We start from the raw sequence: 6,347 nt of genomic DNA, 5'->3' as shown, positions 1-6,347 counted from the left end.
AAAAAATGAGCACGTGAGAGAGCTTTATATACATCCGATCGTCCGTACAACGACCGTTGGAAGCATGCCACGTGGCACGTCTGCATGGCTGACACATGTCCATAACGGTAATTTTTTGCACCTTATATAAAGCTTGATCTCAATTTTTATTGGTGTTATACTTTTACTTGTCCCACACGACGTGAGAAATTGCCTTTATTTTACTTACCTCCACTAGTGCTACGCGTCGCTTTGGTCTCTCAAGGTCCCTTCATCCCGCAGGATGCGACAGTACCCGTTTTCAAACCCTGGGTGGGGCCTCTATCGCGTGGTTCGGGCTTCTACTTGGCTCCACTAGGCAGCTCCCGCACGACGCGACCGGAGCAGGTTGCACATCCTAGAACCCTCCCCTATTGCTTCGTTTGGGCGTGCTAGTGAGGATCTTAGACACCTTCACCCAGTGCCCGGAGCACTTTGCTCATTGTGTAACCCTCCCCCCTTATCGCTCTATATATCACTTTGGTGCGTACTTGTCGACCTTTACCCTGTGTCTAGGTAGCTTCACCGGTTTGATTTTTTCTCTACCATAAACGAAGGTCGGGAGGAGATTTTGGAGGAGAGTCCAAGTGAGAAGCTATTGGTTGTTGCGATGGATGGTGGCGACATGGAAGTGTACACCAAAGCATATGAAATATTCAACCCTTTGTTTGAACTTGCAGTTTTGTTAGACAATTTGAAGGACTTTTTGTCAAAAGAATTCAAAGAGTTTGAAGAGGCAGTTGAAGGCAAGTGTTTGGTTTTAGATGGCAAGACTTATTGCCATCTAACCGAATTTACTACCAACTCAATTGAGAAAGGCAAAGTAACAAGGAGGTTTGGAAGATTTCTAAGAAGACTTCCTTTGTTTGTCCACCTACCATTTCTTGTCAATTACATTCAAAGCCTTGCAACCTTGTTCCAAAGGAAAACTGCCTTTCTTTTCTTTTTGTTCCTCCTTAAAGTTGACATGCAAGGCAAAGCTGATGAAGTGAAAGATACAGATGAAGAGGTAACAAATAAAATTTTTTCCACAGTTTTGCAGCTTGAGAAAAGTGAAATTCTAGAAGAGGATGAAGTTGATGTTGTAGCTGAGGAGCAGGAGAGTGCAAATTTTGATGTGGCTCAATTTAGAGCTAGTACTGTCATTGATGAGCCAATAGATGAGGTAGAGGTGTCTGAAGCTTCCCTTACTATTCCAAACCTTCCCTACTTCTATATCAATGGAAAAGAGTATATCCCTCTCCATCATATCCAATGTCTGCTTAATATGAGGGAGGACTACTGTATTGCAACCAATTCTGAAGCTTCTGAGGTGACCAAAGATTTTATTGACACAGATGAAGAGGCAAAAGAGGAGGCACCTGATCTTCAGACATCCAATAAAGATTTTCTGAAATCTTTCTTTTTTTTCAAGTTTGTTTTATTTATTCATTTGCAGATTGAACTCCTTGAAAAAGATAATTTTCTTGGGAGAGCTCAAGGCTCGAGAGGGGAAGCAATAGAGGGCTCTTCAAGAAGGGATGCCTCCTCTCTCATGCACTACATGCCTACCATGCAGTATTTTGAAGATCCTGAGTTGCCAATGTTTTCCCTGAAGATATTGTCACGATTTTAGCGTACACTCCCCTTCAAATCAATGCAAACAAGATCATGCTAGTTGAGAGAGCAGCACCACTTAGAATATTTGGATATGCTGCAGGATTCAATGCCTCAAGAGCAAGATACTTTCTTTGCTACTCTAGCTATGCAACAACAACTGAGGAGACAAATGTCAACCTTCTTGGAGGCTATAAAAGAAGAAATTTGTTGAGATATAGGGGTGACATGCCTAGAGATATGAAAAAAAATCAAAAACTGATGTAAATTTGACAATTTTTTGCACCAAAATATCTTTTTTGAATTTGGATCTCTTTAGAAAGATTCGGTACAAAGTTTCAAAGTGAAGCATTAATCTCCATCTGTGGTTGAGCAGCATGGTTGTTTGATCTCATCCGTTGTAATTGCCTCCTATAGAACCAATTGAATAATTCCTTTAGTGCATTGTTCCTTCTTTGTCCCCCTGCCTTTCTCGTACGTTTAAAAAAATAATTCCTCGCTTGATAGTGAGATTTTTCCATTCCCTGAGTATTCCATGTTGCAAGGGGTCCTTGTTTTGCAAAATATGGTCCATGCAGGTACAGAATATGCTTTTTGTTAAAAAGTAGTTAGTTGAACTCAATAGGATGCAATGTAAAATACTATCCAGACTTTAGAAAGTAATTGAATACTCACCAAGTAATATGTGATGTCTTTTGCTCCCCAAGCATCTGTAATAGCAGTTATTAAAAGCTTTATTGTCTTTTTAAAGTATCTGCATAAGTAGCAGAGCTAGCTTGTTGTCTCAAAACTTTCAAAAAATTGTCGAGCTTCTTCCACACTTCCATGCATTTGTTGGCTACATATGGTCTACTTTTGACATTGGTTGTTATTACACAAAGATCCTTCTAGCAATTCCACATAGCATCAACTTGTTTGTTGTCATGGTTACTAAAATCTTATGACTTTTGATCCACCCATTGAAACATCTTGCAAAACATCACCCGTTCCTTTTGAAAGAGTAGGATCTTTTTTTAGATGCACTTGACCACCATGAAAACCCATTTGAGAGAGCAAAGCCTCGCATTTTTCTATGCACTTGTCTGCAAGTTTAGTTGGCTTAATAGAATATGCATAATCAAGATGGAGTCGAAGCAATTTGTCCAAAATCTCTGCATGCATTGTTCATATATGTACATTTTTTAAATCTATTGTTAGAATTGGATCCCAAATAATAGAAGATGATGGGTAGTCAATGACGTTCACACTATTTCTCGATGGTGGTTATCCAACCTCGTGTTCTGCAAGCCATCCTTTTGTTCCAGTGCTTGCCATGCAATATAGACATGGATACTTGGTATTGGTACCTCCACATACACCAAACATGCACTTTAATGCTTTTAGGTCGGCACTCAAGTGACATTCTACAAAAAAATCATGCCTGCCATCTACACAGAGTTTTTCACCTGCATTTTGGTCTTGTATAACAGAAGGGATATCGGTCTGCAAAAACAACCATTTCAATGTATCGTGATTTTCTACTGGTATTTGAGCTCCTCCGATCCACCAAAGCTCCATTTCTGATTGAGTTTTGTGGTATGGGGAATCAAGCTTACCCTGGCTATAGTCCAATGCTCTATTCATAAGGGATATGGATACTCTTTCCATTTTTTGACATTTCTGAATTTGAGCTTCATCCAATTTATAACAAATATGAGTTTTCCTTCACAATCTACTTCTTGCATATTATAGTATCTCACCATAGCAGATTGAACATTTTTTATACTCATCCAAATGTTATTAAAAACATTATACTCAAAAGAAGATTTTTTTTTTCATATGGCATCGTTCCTTCTATATGATAGTACTCTCCAAAATGTTCGAGTATTTCTTCGTTTAACAGAGTTCTAACTTTTCTAACATTGTGAGGCTTAGGCAACCCAAAGCTTTAATCTTGTAATACTTTAAAACCTGAAACCAGGTTTTAGAGATGGCCCTGTAACCCCTTTTACTCACCCCCACTATGTCACAAACTTATTGCATTTGAGAAGGTTGGACCAGTAAACCCATATCTTTCAGTAAATTTTGAAATACCAATTTCTTCTAAGTTTGATTTTTAGGAAGTTTCAAAAGTTTAAGAATATCACTTTTGTTCATTACCTCATTTAAAAGCTCACCCTTTCTTGAACATTGGACATATCAAATCCTAAAAGACTAGTCACATGTTCTCTAGTAATCTTTAATCTTTTTTTTCTTTGTCCAAAACCTTTTGTTAAGTTTACTACATCTCTCATTCGTTTTACTCGTGCTCTTAATCCTATTGGAGTTTCTTTTAAAGTCCGAAGCTGGTGATTTTCTTGTTTTAGAGATGCTATTTGGTTTTCAAGTTCTAAAATTCTTGTTGCATTTGAAGACAAAACAGTTTTGAGTTATTGAATGTTATGTGTATGATCAATGTGTAAATGAGATAACCTAGAACTATATCCTAGTAAGCCATCAACCCCATCACCAACAAATCTCATCAAATCATGAGGTGTGTGAAAAGATGGATACCTTCCAGTGCTAGGATCCGGTGGATACAAGCTCCCATCTGTCCATATATCAATGTGTTTCTTTCCCTCGTTGCGAAGTTGTTGTGCTTCATTTGCAGTTGTAACCGGTCTTTGATAGACACTCCGCGTAGTAGCATATTCCTGGCTTAGCTTAATGTTCAAGTGAAACTTGTGGTTATCACTAATGGAAGATGTATTAGTCATTGTAAGTAATGAAGGAGCAGAAAGTATAATGGAAATAACGTAGCAGCAGAACAAGGTGCATCAGAGAAGAAGAGATAAAGCTCGCGAAAGGTGAGAGAAAAAAGAGAGATTCAAAAGTGGAATCAACTATTTGCCACCAAGTGAAGTAAATGAAAACAAATTTCGAGGTGAGCCACAAAGGAATGTGAAGAAAACGATATCTTTTTGAATATTTAGAGATATGTACCTAGATACGCTTTAGATTGTGTAGATATGCTTTAAATGACCAAAACGGACAAATTTGGAGCCGTTTTGACCATAAACGGCTCTGTTAATTAGTAATTTAACCAATTCCTTACACAGCCCTTTTTGAGTCCTTTTTGGCCCTAATGGTGTATCACACAGAGAGGTAATTTTTTAGCGAGCATTTTTTTACGAGTGCTTTGCTTTTTTGGAATCCGACAAGCAGATTCCAAAAAGATTCTCTCTCTCTCTCTCTCTCTCTCTCAATCCTTAATAGTTGGGGATGCGCTCTTTTCTTCTTCTTCTTCTTCTTCTCTCTCTCTCTCTCTCTCTCTCTCTCTCTCTCTCTCTCTCTTCCTTCTTTTTCTTCTTCTTCTCAGGTGTGTGTGTGGGTGTGTGTGGTAAAAAAAAAGAGAAAAATGGTATAACATTTCTATCACCCAAGTGTGGTAGATTGGTTATGCCATTTTCCTCTTGAATAATAGTTCTTGAGTTCAACTCTCCTCGTTAGATAGATCTTTAACGTCTCTTGTGCTAGTTTCTTATAACGTTAAAATACTCTTCTCTCTCTCTCTCTCTCTCTCTCTCTCTCTCTCTCTCAATTTATCCCTTGGCGAACACACCGCAATCAAACATCCATCATTTACAAATCTCTCTCTTTTTTTGCCTCTCTCATGTACACTCATACAAGCACATAAGTAGACCCGAATCATTGCACATACACACACTCTTTCTAACATCATAATTTATGTTGAGCAACAAAATAACCACCAACTAGACAATGCTACAATCGAGGTTATTCTCTGCCTCACTCATATACACTCATACGCAAGCACAAAACTACACCCAAATCATTGCATACAGTCTTTTCAAACGTCATGATATACATCGAGAAACAAGCTTAACCACCAATTGGACATCAAGGCAAACACCCGACTCATTCACAAAAATCCAATTTTAAGGATTTACAAGCTAAAATAATCCAATCAAACTTTTGTCCTGATAAATCTCTCTCTTTCTCATCCCACTTGTGTGCACTGATACACATGCACACTCATATACAAACACACTCATATCTCTCTCTTTCTCATCCCACTTGTGTGCACTGATACACATGCACACTCATATACAAACAAAAAAAATATAACCGAATTCGAGCACACACACTCTTTTCAAACATCATGATATATGTCATGCAACAAGATAAGTTGTCAACCGGATAATGATACATGCACACAAATTATTCGCAGAAAGCCAATTTTAACGGTTTACAATCCATAATAATCCAATTTGATTTTTTCCTCTTATAAATCAATGGATAAACAACATTGAAAGACTGTAAACCCATATAGACTAATATTAAAAGTCTTAGAAGTACACATTAAAAACAACAACTACAATAACAAAATAGTACAATATACTCATATGGGTTCAAGGGCTTAGTACACTAGCACTAGCTTACAATGCGAAAATCTAGTTGTCATCATCACTAGTGTCATCGTTGTTGTTATTGTTGGCTCCATTGGGCTGTCCTTGCGCATCAATGTATGTCATCCACACTTCCACCCAAGCCTCCACATGTTGCTCGAAGGCTGCACACTGCTGTGGAGTGCGATAATCATGTTCTTCCCAAAGCATGATCGCATTGTTGGCAATAACGGCAACTTGCTCAATATCCTCTTCAATTGGACATGCATTTAAATCAAGCTCATACATGGCATTAAATAGGAACGTCGTGACATCATTGACTGCACAAAAAGTCTCTGTGTAGTTGCG

This window comes from Adiantum capillus-veneris, chromosome 4 (assembly GCF_014529385.1).
Source record: "Adiantum capillus-veneris isolate H3 chromosome 4, ASM1452938v2, whole genome shotgun sequence".
Classification (NCBI taxonomy): Eukaryota; Viridiplantae; Streptophyta; class Polypodiopsida; order Polypodiales; family Pteridaceae; genus Adiantum; species Adiantum capillus-veneris.
The sequence above is the reverse complement of the archived record's forward strand: the minus strand, read 5'-3'. Positions refer to the sequence as shown.